The following is a 17,743-nucleotide window of genomic DNA, read 5'->3' as shown; positions in this document are numbered from 1 at the left end:
TAGCTGTCATAGCACCAAATGTGCGAGCCTGCTCGGTGGTTGCGAGACATCAGATTTCCCTAAACGTTCGGCGGTGGCTGGGAATACGCGCATTTCAGTCACCGTAAGCGTAGGAAGCAAGGAACTCCCGTGCCTTATATAGGCTGTAGGGGTAAGGCTGTACTGTGCTCGCTTCGGCAGCACATATACTAAAATTGGAACGATACAGAGAAGATTAGCATGGCCCCTGCGCAAGGATGACACGCAAATTCGTGAAGCGTTCCATATTTTGTGCCCTTCCCCACCATCTGGACACCCTTTGTTCATCAGCTCGTAAAGGAAAAGCTATGGGCCAGAAGCACAACGTCTGGCACTTAATGCTGAAATTAAGTGATTTTCACTGTAGTGATTTTTCACTATGAAAATAATCGTGTAAGGCAATGTATGAAATGTGAATGACGCCGAGTTGTACACCTGGGAATTTACGTGTAAATATGTCGTTTCTACGTATCTTGGAAATGAGAAAATGTCAACTTGCATTTCCTTCATAGAACTTGAAAGTTCTGAAATCGCCTTACTTATGGTCTGTCTCCCTTAACAACACAAACTCCAGAGGCCCAGCTCTTATTCACTATAGACTGACACATGAATCGCTCGATGAGTCCATACCAAATCATTTCTAAATTATTAAATCACTGAATTATTGCGAAGTTAATGAATCCTTGCTAAAGGAAGTAAGCAACAGCAGTGCACAAATCTTGGGCCTACTTTGTGACATTCGTTTGTCGTTTTAGACCGGAGTTCGTACGCTCTCAGACTGAGCTACACAAAAGCAGGGACTGTTAGCAAGGAGTGGTTATACTGGATGAGATCAATATTGGCCGGTGCCTGTGGATCCTAGAGCTCCAGCACCAGTTGAAAACTGGCTAGAAGCAGCAAGCCCATTCTGATCTGCTTTCCTAAGAAGTCATTTTTATCTGATCATTTTATCACTCAAAATGCCGCTTTACCTAAATCGGGTGGATTCTGTGATGGGAAATTTAAGAGAAAAGTTAATTGCCCAAACCAAAAGCAGATTTTAACCAATAGTAACAAGCATTCGACTGCGGACAGCAAGATTATCTAGGCAGTTTAATAATAGAAATGAGACAGGTCGGGCGGCCATCGAGATAGAATCGACCCTGGGAGGAAAAAGTATCCGGTGGCAGAGCCATGCAGGAGGCCTCAGAGCGGTCTTCCAGAGCTGCCTCTCAAAACCCGTTTTTTGTGTTAATCAGCACCGGGGTCGGGACGGTGGGAAAGGGCACAAAATATGGAACGCTTCACGAATTTGCGTGTCATCCTTGCGCAGGGGCCATGCTAATCTTCTCTGTATCGTTCCAATTTTAGTATATGTGCTGCCGAAGCGAGCACAACATAGCTCTTACCCACAGCGTATATAAAGCACGGTGACTCTCGACTCTTTAAGTTACGGTGACTGAACTGAGAGTCTTCCTGGCGATCGCCGAACGTTTAGGAAATTTGATGTCGAGCCCCACTCATGAGGCTCGCACATTTGGTGCTGTAGTCGCTAGACTGCGACGATCTGTCTGGTTCATCTTTCGGAGCGACATGCAAATGAGGGCCCGGGGCACCTTGGGTAAGTGGCTCCGTCGCGGGTCCCAAGTCCGGGGCGTTGGGTCCTCTCGCCGGGGCGCTCGGCCCGCGGAGCATGCCGGGAGTGGCGAGCGCGGAGGCCTGCCCTGCGGGCGGCGGCGTGCCCTGCGCGCGGCGCCCTCAAGGACGCGGCGAACGAGCGGGACCCTCGCGGTGCGTGAGGCTGCCGTGGTGCGGAGTGAGCCGCCTGGGTTGGTGCAGCACTTCAGAGCACGTCGTTTCCCACTTAAAGTTCCTTTGATGAGTACTTGGGAAAAAAAAAAAAAAGTAAACACCCAGCCATAATCACACCTCGAAGAGTTAAGGTAATTCCTTAATGTCACCTAATATTCACTCTACGTTCCAATTTCCTTGTTTTAAAGATGCCTTTTATTGGTGGTTTGTCGTAAGGATCCAAACGAGGTTCAGTGCTCCCACATGGTGTTTGGTTGCTATGCCTCTTAGGTTTCTATTAATCTCCTAAAGCCCCCTCTCCACTCCCGCCCTCCCCCCACCGCCATTTCTCTTCACGCTCTTGATTTGTTGGGGAAACCGGATACTTGCACCATGAAACGTCACATTTCTTTCATTTGGCTTATGTATTACTGACGATGACGTTTAACTTGTTTCTCTATCCTCCATGTTTCTTGAAAGTTTGTAGTTAGATCTAAAGCCATAATTAGGTCCTGGTTTAATTTATTTCTTAAGCTTTAGAGGCCCATTGGTAGGGCGTATCCTTCCTATTGCATCTCAACATAAGGCAGGTAATGTCCGGCTGCACCAGTGGGTTCAGGTGAGGTCAGTAGCCTGATCCCTCCATTATCAAGTTTCTCATACATCTTTCACTTAATGATTTTAGAATACGCTGATGAACGTTGCCCAGGTAGTGGGTCTGGCGGTCTGTTTGTTGGTTTGTTTTTAACCCTTGGCTCATGAGCTATAAGGATGTAAACCCAAGGCCCTTGATGTCCAACTTCTGTACCCCAAGGAAGAAATTGAGAGGAAAAGACCAGGAAAAGAAATGAAGGAAGAGTGTCATTGGTCGTTCAGTCCTTTCCGTGATTTGGTTACATGAGCTAACAAATTGCCTTTCTTGCTTAGGCTGGATTGGAGCCCAGTTTCTGTCTCCTCACTGCTAAGAGGCTCTTATGGAGCCAGCAACGGGTCTCCAGACACCACCTCCCTCACACAGTCTCCTTTTCTTTAGCTACACTTTTCTTGTGTAGAATCAATTGGATAAGAAAAATAGCCCCACCCACCCATATCACTATTTGAAGGCAGGCTGTTTCTTTTCTGGATATTTTCTGAATGTTTTCTGTCAGGCTATACATTTATTGAAGGCCTCACCTAGGAGGACAGTTGCTGGAGGTGTTCAAATTAACATCTTAGATTTCCTTACTCTGTTCTCTCCTTTCTGTTACACAGTTGTCTTTTTTTTCCCCCCAAAACTCTTGTGTTCTCCTACTCTTCTCCTCCTATTTCTTCTTTCTCTATCCTGTCCCTCCTCCCAGCTACATCGAATACCTCACTAACTGAGCATATTTACCCAGTTCACCTTATGCCTTTGTAATCACCCTCATGTTTTCACACTACACATTTGCAGCATTGAAACCCTATTGGCTTCTGCCAAACTACAAAATATTTAAGATCCCATATTTAGATTTTGAAGAAAACAATTCTTGTTCTTATCACCGGTTAAGTATGTGTAAGTCTCCAATTGCTTTTTTACGGGGAGATAGTGATCTTTAAACACATCTTTTGGAAGTCATATAGGAATGTTCTGAGGAAGGTGGCTTTTTAGTTAGATAATCTTTTGCATCTTAAGATCTCACATGAGGAGTCTCACTAGGCATTTTTTAATAAACAGACTTTAGAAAAGGTTGATTTAAAGGATTTTTCTCAACTTATCCGATTTTTTAACAAAAAAAGCGTTTTATTTTTATATACTGGAACATTTGGAGTCTGTTACCATAAATGCTGTCATCATAATAATTCTAACTATTTACATTAGCAGTGGAATAAAACAATCATCTATGTTTTCTTAGTGGTATGTAAAACTGTGGTGCCTCTTACAATCAGTGGCATTATAGATCCAAAGAGATGGAAAATCTCATTTCTGAGAGAAGGAAACTGAGGCTGAGGTAAGTGTGTGGTGATTTCCCTGGGCAGTACTGGCACTGGTCCTACCATCTTCTGAGGCCAAATTCACTTCTCTTTCTACTTTGCAGTATTACTAGGTCATACTTTTTGCAATAGCTTAGAAAAGAATAAAGACTTCAAGCCTGTCATTTTACAGCCACATTTCTGAGTCCTGCTCATTTTACTGCAACAACAGGATAGCACACACTGATAAGTGGAAAATCTACCTTATTCTTTTTCTTTTTATTCACCGAAAGGGAACATTCAGTGATGTGACTCAGTTGAAACAGGCAAAACCCACAAGTCATTTCCTCTTTAGGAATTTTGCTCTAATTAAAAAGAAGAGGAAGCTCAACCAAAATGCTCACATCCTCTTGAACAGGGAACAGATGAGTCACTTAGAACCACAGTATCAGTGACCAGCTTTACCTGGTGTGAAATTGGTGAACTTCAGCTGGGGAACAGAGGTTAGCACCCTGGGCTGCAGTTTGTAATCACCATGAGAGCTTTTTAAAATATAAGTGCCAGAGCCCTCCCCTGAAGGTTCTGATTTAATTGTTCTCCATTTCTCTGAGTCTTTCTACTGAAGAAGCTCATTGGAGTTCCCCACTAGGAACCCTTCCTTTGCTATTCCTTCCCTTTTATGGCCATTCCTCCTTCCCTCATGTTGCACCCATTGACTCCCCAGGACACCTCCTAAATATCCCACCTAGAAAGAACTCCAAGGACCTTTCAGAACTTACTAGTCCTGGGTTTCATCTTTTCAGGGCTTTTCTGGCTAACTCCATAAACTAAAAGGTGATAGAGCAGGGTTTCCCAAACTTGCCGAGAGATAGATTCCCAGAGGATTGGCCAGTGCCAAGGCAAAGGATGATACAGCATATCTCCCAGATGACCTATCTGTGGCTTAAAGGCTACTTTTACTGAAATGAGAAAGTCACTGTGGTAAGGCTGGTGTGAGGTATTTTTGTGCATGGAACCCTTTCATAGCAACCAGCTCCTTTAATTTGTAGTAGCAGATAAATCTCATGTTTTGTTTTATGGGGGGAGTGGGAAGGGGGAAGAGGGGAAAGCATGCACAAGAGACTTATCAGAGATGAGCTTCCTTAATTTCTTGTCCTTATTACAGATTTACTTATATTCACATACATCCCTGTTTCTTCTGTTTTCATGGGAGAGGTGTCTCTTGTATGGGAAAAATTTGTGCCCAAGTGGACAGCTGCATTATCTAGAATCTAGACAATCTCCCAGGGTTATCTGATTAGGGTTATCTGATTCCAAATCTATGGAAACTATCTTAAAACTCTGTAAATTGTAGATAACTGATAGCAATACAAAATAATTCTTGTTTATAGACATGCAAAATCTATCCTTACCAGTAGAGGTTCAGTTGACTTCTCTCTACCACTGTGGAAGAAGCTTGTTTTGCTTCCATTTGCAGATTCATTTCAACATTCCTTTACTCTATATAAGTTTGTGGTTTTTGATTTCTCCTTTGAGCTGGTTACAATGTCTACCTTGTTTCTTCATTGATTAATACATTCAATACAATCTTTAACACATTTTCATTTTATATCTGTATGAGAGGCATGATTTTTACCTTTTTTTTCCCCCAAATGTCTTTTAACAGTTTGGAGGTCTTCTACTGAGTTGCCCAATGGATTCACCTAACAAAACTAGGTATAGTTCTGACCAGAGGAATGCAGCTCATGGGTTGCTTAATGCCCAGACACATCTTTTTTTTGGCTCTCAAAATGACAACTTTACTTTGCTCTGTTTTTCTAGTTTTAATATTGTTCTCTATTAATTTTGTGGTTTGTCTTTGTTGTGCTTACAGCAATGTCATTGCCCACTCTTGGTAGCAACGATTAGGAATTTGGTGTTATGTTCTGACCAGAACATGTGAACGGATTAATGATTTGTAGAGATCTTTTCTCTGTTGGGTGAGAGACAACAGAGAAACTAGTTTGTTAGTCTTGTTTGTTTGCTTATTCATTTATTTGGGCTCCAATAAGTTAAGAATGTTGTATTCCACCAAGAAGGAGAACAGCTCTTTGATATCTGAACCAGTAAATTTTTTGTGCTTCTGTGTTTACTATTGACTCATGACTGAAATTTTAAAATTGAAATCACAAACTCTGTGTCTGTATGTCTATATGTCTGTAATTCCAAAAGGTCTTTACGTCTCGTTGTATGGATGTGTAACGCTTTCCTGAATCCAGATGGTATTATTAGATTATAAAATTTCCTAAATTAAAGAAGTCCTGTTCTGATTGACTTATGAGATAAATAAGTGCTTATTTAAATATAATATTCTTGTAATTCTCAGAAAATAAGGAAGTTGAATTTCTGAGATTTAAAATGTGCCAGATTTAAAAACTATTTTAAAAGAAATCAGCTCAGAATCATTTAAAGAATTCAAGTTCACATAATTTAGGTAAATCCTTGGCAAAGTAGACTTTTTTAATGGTAAGATCCTTGAGGCAGTGCATCAGGATGGGCTTCAGACATTCTTTAACAGAAAGAAGGTCAGGCTCCTCTTCTGAGAGCAGAGCAGGAAGAAACAAGGATGAGAGCAGATGCAGGTGTGCTTTCAGGGGTGTGTATGGAATGGGAATACACAGGGAGATGCTTGATGGATTTCAAGTCTGATGGATTCTCTTTTTAAGAATCTAGGAGGTGAGGGAGCCTGCTGAGGATGAAGGGCTAGGTTTGGGTAGAAGGCCTGGGGAGGGTAGCAAAGGCTTAAGAAAGTATTTCACAAAGTGGAGGAGCTAAGTCACTGATGTACTTTGAGGCGATTTTCGTGGGTACATAGGCAGAGTTGTTTTTTAAAAGTTTAATAGTTTATTTTAATGCAGAGGGTGTTTTTTCATTTTAATAGTTTTGTTTTTAAATGTGTATTGGAAATAAACAATTAGCACATCAAACCTAATATTTTATGGATATTACTTATAAAGCAAAAGTACTGTTTAAAAATTAAGTTAGGGCTTCCCTGGTGGCGAAGTGGTTGAGAGTCCACCTGCCGATGCAGGGGACACGGGTTCATACCCTGGTCTGGGAAGATCCCACATGCCGCGGAGTGGCTGGGCCTGTGAGCCATGGCTGCTGAACCTGCACGTCTGGAGCCTGTGCTCTGCAACGGGAGAGGCCACAACAGTGAGAGGCCCACGTACCGCAAAAAAAAAAAAAATAATAATAATTAAGTTAATTTGAAGAAAGGGATTCAGTTACTATTACCTCAGGGGCTACTTTGATATGGCAAAAATCCCAAAGGTGTACTCAAAAATTTGGGAAAGTTTGATTTAAATAAGATATCCAATAGGGCACTTGGGAAAAGAGGAACAATGTGGGTAAAAAGACTGGTGAGTGGTGCTGAGACCATAGCCACCTGAAATCACAGCTTTTAGCACTGGCTCAGACCATAATTCTTCCCTGAAAAGCCCTCATGCTTTCATGGGGATGTTGCCAGTAACCGCTGAAAAAATAGGATTTGTCAGAATCAAGATAAGCAACATAAACTGAAGAGTAAAACAGTACATTTTTTTTTCTTTTTGGTTTAAAACAACAAATTTGGATTAAGAGCTCTGGTTAAAGGAGCTCCAGAGATGGGCGCAAGCCATGGCTAACAGTGCATACCACACAGATGGACATGAGACGCTAAGGCTGCTGCTGCCACCACCAAGAAGCCTGTGTGCAAGCACAGGTCACTTTCCACACCTCCCCTCCTGGGAGCCTGTGCAGCCCACCACTGCCAGGGTCCCAGGATCCAGGGACAACTTCCCCGGGAGAACACACGGCGCACCTCACGCTGGTGCAATGTCCCGCTGGCCTCTTCCGCCACAGGCTCGCCCCGCACCCCATGCCCCTCCCTCCCCCCAGCCTGAGTGAACCAGAGCCCCTAAATCAGCGGCTCCTTTAACCCCATCCTGTCTGAGAGAAGAACAGACGCCCTCCGGTGACCTACATGCAGGAGCGGGTCCAAATAGAAAGCTGAACCCCGGGAGCTGTGCAAACTAAGAAGAGAAAGGGAAATCTCTCCCAGCAGCCTCAGGAGCAGTGGATTAAATCCCCACAATCAACTTGATATACCCTGCATCAGTGCAATACCTGAATAGACAATGAATCATCCCAAATTGAGGAGGTGGACTTTGAGAGCAAGATTAATTATTTTGTCCCCTTTTCCTCTTTCTTTGAGTGTCTATGTGTATGCTTCTGTGTGAGATTTTGTTTGTATAGCTTTGCTTTCACCATTTCTCCTAGGGTTCTGTCTGTCCAGTTTTTTTTTTTTTTACTTAAAATTTTTTTTCTTAATAATTTTTTATTTTTCATTTTAATAACTTTATTTTATTTTATCTTACTTTATTTTATTTTCTTTTATCCTCTTTCTTTCTTTCTTTCTACTTTTTCTCCTTTTAATTCTGAGCCGTGTGGATGAAAACTCTTGGTGCTGCAGCCAGCAGTCAGTGCTGTGCCTCTGAGGTGGGAGAGCCAACTTCAGGACACTGGTCCACAAGAGACCTCCCAGCTCCACGTAATATCAAATGGCGAAAATCTCCCAGAGATCTCCATCTCAACACCAACACCCAGCTTCACTAAACGACCAGCAAGCTACAGTGCTGGACACCCTATGCCAAGCAGCTAGCAAGACAGGAACACAACCCCACCCATTAGCAGAGAGGCTGCCTAAAATCATAATAAGACCACAGACACCCCAAAACACACCAGCAGATGTGGACCTGCCGACCAGAAAGACAAGATCCAGCCTCATCCACCATAACACAGGCACCAGTACCCTCCACCAGGAAGCCTACACAACCCACTGAACCAACTTTAGCCATTGGGGACAGACACCAAAAACAACGGGAAATACGAACCTGAAACCTGCAAAAAGGAGACTCCAAACACAGTAAGACAAGCAAAATGAGAAGACAGAAAAACACACAGCAGATGAAGGAGCAAGAAAAAAACCCACCAGACCTAAAAAATGAAGAGGAAATAGGCAGTCTACTTGAAAAAGAATTCAGAATAGTGATAGTAAAGATGATCCAAAATCTTGGAAATAGAATAGGGAAAATGCAAGAAACATTTAAGAAGGACCTAGAAGAACTAAAGAGGAAACAAGCAACGATGAACAGCACAATAAATGAAATAAAAAATACTCTAGAAGGGATCAATAGCAGAATAACTGAGGCAGAACGACGGACAAGTGACCTGGAAGATAAAATAGTGGAAATAACTACTGCAGGGCAGAATAAAGAAAAAAGAATGAAAAGAACTGAGGAAGTCTCAGAGACTGCTGGAACAACATTAAACACACCAACATTTGAATTATAGGGGTCCCAGAAGAAGAAGAAAAAAAGAAAGGGACTGAGAAAATATTTTAAGAGATTATAGTTGAAAACTTCCCTAATATGGGAAAGGAAATAGTTAATCAAGTCTAGGAAGCACAGAGAGTCCCATACAGGATAAATCCAAGGAAAAACACGCCAAGACACATATTAATCAAACTGTCAAAAATTAAATACAAAGAAAACATATTAAAAGCAGCAAGGGAAAAACAACAAATAAGACACGAGGGAATCCCCATAAGGTTAACAGCTGATCTTTCAGCAGAAACTCTGCAAGCCAGAAGGGAGTGGCAGGACATATTTAAAGTGATGAAGGAGAAAAACCTACAAACAAGATTACTCTATCCAGCAGGGATTTCATTCAGATTTTTTTTTTTTTTCGGTATGTGGGCCTCTCAGTGTTGTGACCTCTCCCGTTGCGGAGCACAGGCTCTGGACGCGCAGGCTCAGCGGCCATGGCTCACAGGCCCAGTGGCTCCACAGCATGTGGGATCTTCCTAGACCGGGGCACGAACCCATGTCCCCTGCATCAGCAGGCGGACTCTCAACCACTGTGCACCAGGGAAGCCCTCTCATTCAGATTTGATGGAGAAATTAAAACCTCTACAGACAAGCAAAAGCTGAGAGAGTTCAGCACCACCAAACCAGCTTTACAACAAATGCTAAAGGAACTTCTCTAGGCAAGAAACACAAGAGAAGGAAAAGACCTACAATAACAAACCCAAAACAATTAAGAAAATGGGAATAGGAACATACATATTGATAATTACCTTAAATGTAAATGGATTAAATGCTCCCACCAAAAGATACAGACTGGCTGAATGGATACAAAAACAAGACCCATATATATGCTGTATACAAGAGACCCACTTCAGACCTAGAGACACATATAGACTGAAAGTGAGGGGATGAGAAAAGATATTCCATTCAAATGGAAATCAAAAGAAAGCAGGAGTGGCAATTCTCATATCAGACAAAATAGACTTTAAAAAAGACTATTACAAGAGACAAAGAAGGACAGTACATAATGATCAAGGGATCAATCGAAGAAAAAGATATAACAATTGTAAATATTTATGCACCCAACATAGGAGCACCTCAATACATAAGGCAAATACTAACAGCCATAAAAGGGGAAATCAACAGTAACACATTCACAGTAGGGGACATTAACACCCCACTTTCACCAATGGACAGATCATCCAAAATGAAAATAAATAAGGAAACACAAGCTTTAAATGATACATTAAACAAGATGGACTTCATTGATATTTATAGGACATTCCATCCAAAAACATAGAATACACATTTTTCTCAAGTGCTCATGGAACAATATCCAGGATAGATCATATCTTGGGTCACAAATCAAGCCTTGGTAAATTTAAGAAAATTGAAATTGTATCAAGTATCTTTCCCGACCACAATGCTGTCAGACCAGATATCAATTACAGGAAAAGATCTGTAAAAAATACAAACACGTGGAGTCTAAACAATACACTACTTAATAATGAAGTGATCACTGAAAAATTCAAAGAGGAAATCAAAAAATACCTAGAAACAAATGACAATGGAGACACGACAACCCAAAACCTATGGGATGCAGCAAAAGCAGTTCTAAGAAGGAAGTTTATAGTAATACAATCCTACCTTAAGAAGCAGGAAACATCTCGAATAAACAACCTAAACTTGTACCTAAAGCAATTAGAGAAAGAAGAATAAAAAAACCCCAAAGTTAGCAGAAGGAAAGAAATCATAAAGATCAGATCAGAAATAAATGAAAAAGAAATGAAGGAAATGATAGCAAAGATCAATAAAACTAAAGGCTGGTTCTTTGAGAAGATAAACAAAATTGATAAACCATTAGCCAGACTCATCAAGAAAAAATGGGAGAAGACTCAAATCAATAGAATTAGAAAGGAAAAAGGAGAAGTAACAACTGACACTGCAGAAATACAAAAGATCATGAGAGATTACTACAAGCAACTCTATGCCAATAAAATGGACAACCTGGAAGAAATGGACAAATTCTTAGAAATGCACAACCTGCCAAGACTGAATGAGGAAGAAATAGAAAATACTAACAGACCAATCACAAGCACTGAAATTGAAACTGTGATTAAAAATCTTCCAACAACAACAACAACAAAAAAATCTTCCAACAAACAAAAGCCCAGTATCAAATGGCTTCACAGGAGAATTCTATCAAACATTTAGAGAAGATCTAACACCTATCCTTCTCAAACTCTTCCAAAATATAGCAGAGGGAGGAACACTCCCAAACTCATTCTACGAGGCCACCATCACCCTGATACCAAAACCAGACAAGGATGTCACAAAGAAAGAAAGCTACAGGCCAATATCACTGATGAACATAGATGCAAAAATCCTCCACAAAATACTAGCAAAGAGAATCCAACAGCACAGTAAAAGGATCATACACCATGATCAAGTGGGGTTTATTCCAGGAATGCAAGGATTCTTCAATATATGCAAATCAAACAACGTGATACACCATATTAACAAATTGAAGGAGAAAAACCATATGATCATCTCAATAGATGCAGAGAAAGCTTTCAACAAAGTCAACACCCATTTATGATAAAAACCCTGCAGAAAGTAGGCATAGAGGGAACTTTCCTCAACATAATAAAGGCCATATATGACAAACCCACAGCCAACATTGTCCTCAATGGTGAAAAACTGAAAGCATTTCCACTAAGATCAGGAGCAAGACAAGGTTGCCCACTCTCACCACTCTTGTTCAACATAGTTTTGGAAGTTTTAGCCACTGCAATCAGAGAAGAAAAGGAACTAAAAGGAATCCAAATTGGAAAAGAAGAAGTAAAGCTGTCACTGTTTGCAGATGACATGATGCTATACATAGAAAATCCTAAAGATGCTAACAGAAAACTACTAGAGCTAATTAATGAATTTTGTAAAGTAGCAGGATACAAAATTAATGCACAGAAATCTCTGACATTCCTATACACTAATGAAGAAAAATCTGAAAGTGAAATTAAGAAAACACTCCCATTTACCATTGCAACAAAAAGAATAAAATACCTAGGAATAAACCTACCTAAGGAGACAAAAGACCTGTATGCAGAAAACTATAAGACACTGATGAAAGAAATTAAAGATGATACAAATAGATGGAGAGATATACCATGTTCTTGGATGGGAAGAATCAACATTGTGAAAATGACTCTACTCCCCAAAGCAATCTACAGATTCAATGCAATCTCTATCAAACTACCACTGGTATTTTTCACAGAACTAGAACAAAAAATTTCACAATTTGTATGGAAACACAAAAGACCCCGAATAGCCAAAGCAATCTTGAGAACGAAAAATGGAGCTGGAGGAATCAGGCTCCCTGACTTCATACTATACTACAAAGCTACAGTAATAGAGACAGTATGATACTGGCACAAAAACAGAAAGATAGTTCAATGGAACAGGATAGAAAGCCCAGAGATAAACCCATGCACATATGGTCACCTTATCTTTGATAAAGGAGGCAGGAATGTACAGTGGAGAAAGGATAGCCTTTCAATAAGTGGTGCTGGGAAAACTGGACAGGGACATGTAAAAGTATGAGATTAGAACACTCCCTAACACCATCCACAAAAATAAGCTGAAAATGGGTTATAGACCTAAATGTAAGGCCAGAAACTATCAAAGTCTTAGAGGCAAACATAGGCAGAACACTGTGTGACATAAATGACAGCAAGATCCTTTTTGACCCACCTCCTAGAGAAATGGAAATAAAAACAAAAATAAACAAATGGGACCTAATGAAACTTCAAAGCTTTTGCACAGCAAAGGAAACCATAAACAAGACCAAAAGACAACCCTCCGAATGGGAGAAAATATTTGCAAATAAAGCAACTGACAAAGGATTAATCTCCAAAATTTATAAGCAGCTCATGCAGCTCAATATCAAAAAAACAAACAACCCAATCCAAAAATGGGGAGAAGACCTAAATAGACATTTCTCCAAAGAAGATATACAGATTGCCAACAAACACATGAAAGAATGCTCAACATCATTTATCATTAGAGAAATGCAAATCAAAACTACAATGAGATATCATCTCACAACGGTCAGAATGGCCATCATCAAAAAATCTAGAAACAATAAATGCTGGAGAGGGTGTGGAGAAAAGGGAACACTCTTCCACTGTTGGTGGGAATGTCAATTGATACAGCCACTATGGAGAACAGTATGGAGGTTCCTTAAAAAACTACAAATAGAACTACCATATGACCCAGCAATCCCACTACTGGGCATATACCCTGAGAAAACCATAATTCAAAAAGAGTCATGTACCAAAATGTTCATTGCAGCTCTATTTGCAATAGCCAGGAGATGGAAGCAAACTAAGTGTTCATCATTGGATGAATGGATAAAGAAGATGTGGCACATATATACAATGGAATATTACTCAGTCATAAAAAGAAAAGAAATTCAGTTATTTGTAGTGAGGTGGATGGACGTAGAGTTTGTAAAACAGAGTGAAGTAAGTCAGAAAGAGAAAGACAAATACCATATGCTAACCCATATATATTGAATCTAAGGAAAAAAATGTCATGAAGAACTTAGGGGTAGGATGGGAATAAAGACACAGACCTACTAGAGAATGGACTTGAGGATTTGGGGAGGGGGAAGGGTAAGCTGTGACAAAGTGAGAGAGTGGCATGGACATATATACACTACCAAACGTAAAGTAGATAGCTAGTGGGAAGCAGCCACATAGCACAGGGAGTACAGCTCGGTGCTTTGTGACCACCTAGAGGGGTGGGATAGGGAGGGTGGGAGGGAGAGAGACGCAAGAGGGAAGAGATAGGGGAACATATGTATATGTATAACTGATTCACTTTGTTATAAAGCAGAAACTAACACACCATTGTAAAGCAATTATATTCCAATAAAGATGTAAAAAAAATAAAAACAACAAATTTTTTATTCTGCAATTCGGGAGGTCATCAGAAGTCTGACATGGATCTCACTGAGCTAAATCTGTTGGCATGGCTGAATTCTTTTCTGGAAGTTCTAGGGAAGAAGAATCTGTTTCTTCACCTTTTCAGCTTCTAGAGGTCACCTGCATTTTGTGGCCTGTGGCCCCATCCATCATCAAAGCCAGCAATGCCATCTGAGTCCTTCTGCTGCCTTCTCTCTGATTCTCTCCTGCCTCCTTATTCTCCCAGTTGATTCTTGAATTCAGAAATTCCTGCCGATGTTGTTGGGCTTAATGCATATGGGGGAGGAGAGGACAACATATATCACTATGATAGGTCATAGCACAGTCGTAAACTCTTGCTATGGAAACAGGTGAGAGTTGCTAACCAGTAGAGCTAGAGAAGATACTTTTGAGGTGACATTTCACCCGGTGGGCAGGGTTGATGAGAAGCCAAGGGAAGTCACACCATAAAAGCTCAGAGGTGTGGAAGGGCATGATGAGTAGAGGGTGTATGAGATGATCCAAAAGGCCTAACTCAGATGAACTCTTCCTAGCCTTGATGGCTGAATGTTCTTCTAGTCACTAGAGCACTGCATTTTTACTCAAATTATAAAACATTCTTTTTAAACTGTGATACCCTTTCTAGGAGGGCTAAGGCAGGAAGCTGTTATCATTGCTTGGGTTTATTTTTAACCCAATCTGTGAGTTAAAAATAACTGTGAGTGTGGGTCCAGAATAGAGGAGGGAACTTGCCATAAGAGCAGCCAAGTATCTGGAACCTGTGGTTGCCTGTGTGGAGTGTTCTAAGGGGATGTCCTGGGAAAGCAGAGGCCACTGATTAATTAGGGAGGGAAATGAGCGGTTTCTCAGACAGGCTGACTCAATGAGGACCATTCACATATTCATTCATTAAATATCTGTGTCTAGTCTCATGAATGTAGGAAATTCATTTAGTGGTCTACCTAATCCTTTACTTTCTAGGTCTAATAAATTTCAGAAGTCATCAGTGGAAGATGATGATGATGTTTTCATTGAACCTGTACAGCTTCCCAACCTTCTGCACTAGTGGTAGCTGATCAAAGCACCATAACATTTATATCATCAAAAAATTAGGAGCTGCAATGAAATGATTCCACAATTCTTCCTTCCTCAGAAGAATTGGCTTCTCAGAAGGGACGTGTGAGACAATTGTCGTTGGTGATGAAGAGGACATGGAAACAAATCAAGGGCAAGAGAAAAATTCCTCCAATTTTATTGAATGGCGATCTCCTGAAACTAAAACTAGAACCCATGATGTGGATTTCTCCACTTCCAGTTTTTCAAGAAGACCAAGACTGCAGTAGGACCTTTTAATCCTGGTAGAATGGATGTGGCAGGAGACTATTTCAAAATGTAGATTCTGCAGCTCATCATAAACCTGATTCTTGGATCTCCCAGTCAGCATCATTTCCCTGTAATCAGAATCAGCCAAGGGTAGTCTTCAGCAGCCTTGCTTCCTAAACAGATTTTCCAGTCTTCTGCACATTAAACCAGTTTAAGTCTCTTGCGCAAACTGCAAAAAAAGAAGGGATAGATTAATAAAAATAGCTATGTCTTCTCTGATTTATCAGTATTACATATAATGCAAGTATACATTTTTTTTATACTTGGGTATGTTTTTTCTAAACTTATACATGTTTACAGGTCAAGTAAGCTAGCATTACTTCCATTTAATGCTTTGCTTATGAAAAATATAAATTTGTGTTTGACCAAATTAAATCTTTATTCTGATGTACTTTGTTTAATTAGTAATTATATCAGCTTAAAGATAAATTTCCAAGATCTAGGTAAGTTAAATCTTGGATTGGCATTAGATTGGGTTAATTAATGGAAAATCATTGGATACCTAGATCATTTGCAAGTAAGATCGAACACTAAATTATTAAGCATAATTTAAATTTTATATACCTTAGCTTCTTACTTTTATATACTACAGAAAAACCATATCTTTGGTTCATATTAATGAACACGTTCATTTCTACCATTTTGAGAAGTTGTATATGGAATATTCGTGACTGTAGAAAGTTGTGTTATGTGAATTCTTGAGCTCTGCTAGTCTGATAAAATGCTGGGGTGTGACAGTTCACATTATCCACGCCCCCAGTCTTCTATGCAAAATAGAAGTTATTTTGGTTTAAAGTTATAATTATTATCAATGGTTGAGACTACACTGAGAAGCAATATTTTCAGAGAATTATAACTGTGTACATGCTTCTGTGTTTTCAGGAAAAGACTAGTTTTGTCCTAAAGCAGCAGCATGACGTTTTTCATAATATTACCTTGTTTTTCTTTTAATCTCTCTAGTATCTGTAATGAGGTCTCCTCTTTTGTTCCTGATGTTGGTAACTTGTGTTTTCTCTCCTATTTTCTTGATTTGTCTGGCTAGAATTTTATTAATTTTGTTGTATTTTGCCAAAAACTCCCACCAGTTTTGGTTTCTTTTTTTTTTTCTATTGCTTGTTCATTTCTATGTTAATTTCTACTCTTTATTTCCTTCCTTATATTTACTTTAGCTTTAATATACTCTTCTTTCTCTTGTTTCTTATAGTGGAAATTTGGATTATTAATTTTAGACCTTATTTTCTAATAGAAGCATTTAAATTTGCTTCTAGGCAATTTTAGCTGCTGTAGCTGTACCCCACACATTTTTAAAAAAAAAATTTTAAGTATGGTTGATTTACGATGTTGTGTTAATTTCTGCCGTAGAGCAAAGTGACTCAGTTATACACATATATATTCTTTTTCATATTCTTTTCCATTATGGTTTATCACAGGGTATTGTATATAGTTCCCTGTGTTATACAGTAGTGTATATCTATACGCTATACAAGTGTATGGATAATCCATACAAGTTATTGTAATCCATACAAGTTATTGTTTATCCATCCTATATATACTAGTTTGCATCTGCTAATCCCAAACTCCCAATCCTTCCCTTCCCCACTCCCCTCCTCCTCCCCCTTGGCAACCATAAGTCTGTTCTCTTTGTCTGTGGGTCTGTTTCTGTTTCATGGATTTGTTCATTTGTGTTGTATTTTAGATTCTACATATAAGTGATATCATATGCTATTTGTCTTTCTCTTTCTGACTTACTTCGTTTAGTATGATAATCTCTAGGTCTATCCATGTTGCTGAAAATGGCATTATTTCATTCTTTTTTATGGCTAATAGCCCATTGTATATATACACCATCTTTATCCATTCATCTGTCGGTGGACATTTTGGTTGTTTCTGTGTCTTGGCTATTGTAAATAGTGTTTCTGTGAACATAGCAGTGCATTTATCTTTTTGATTTATAGTTTTGTCTGGGTATATGTGCAGGAGTGGGATTGCTGGATCATATGGCAACTCTATTTTTAGCTTTTTGAGGAACCTCCATACTGTTTTCCATAATGGCTGCATCAATTTACATTCCACTAACAGTGTAAGAGGGTTCCCTTTTCTCCACACCCTCTCCACCATTTATTATTTGTAGACTTTTTGGTGATGGCCATTCTGATTGGTGTGAGGTGATACCTCACTGTAGTTTTCTTTTTTTTTTTTTTGGCGGTACGCGGGCCTCTCACTGTTGTGGCCTCTCCTGTTGCGGAGCACAGGCTCCGGATGCGCAGGCTCAGCGGCCATGGCTCACGGGCC

At 39.9% G+C, this 17,743-nt stretch overlaps 2 non-coding genes across 2 annotated transcripts; one reads left to right on the top strand and one right to left on the bottom strand.

Annotated features, from left to right (window-relative positions):
• Positions 1-164: 164 nt before the first annotated feature.
• Positions 165-271, top strand: LOC136119733 (U6 spliceosomal RNA). The gene has a single exon (XR_010655694.1). It is a non-coding gene; the product is annotated as a U6 spliceosomal RNA (small nuclear RNA).
• Positions 272-1,285: 1,014 nt separating this feature from the next.
• Positions 1,286-1,392, bottom strand: LOC136119722 (U6 spliceosomal RNA). Its single transcript, XR_010655683.1, has one exon. It is a non-coding gene; the product is annotated as a U6 spliceosomal RNA (small nuclear RNA).
• Positions 1,393-17,743: the final 16,351 nt, after the last annotated feature.

The sequence above is a fragment of the Phocoena phocoena genome, chromosome 2 (genome assembly GCF_963924675.1).
Source record: "Phocoena phocoena chromosome 2, mPhoPho1.1, whole genome shotgun sequence".
NCBI lineage: Eukaryota > Metazoa > Chordata > Mammalia > Artiodactyla > Phocoenidae > Phocoena > Phocoena phocoena.
Note: the sequence above shows the minus strand (reverse complement) of the source record. Positions and strands in the feature narration are given on the sequence as shown.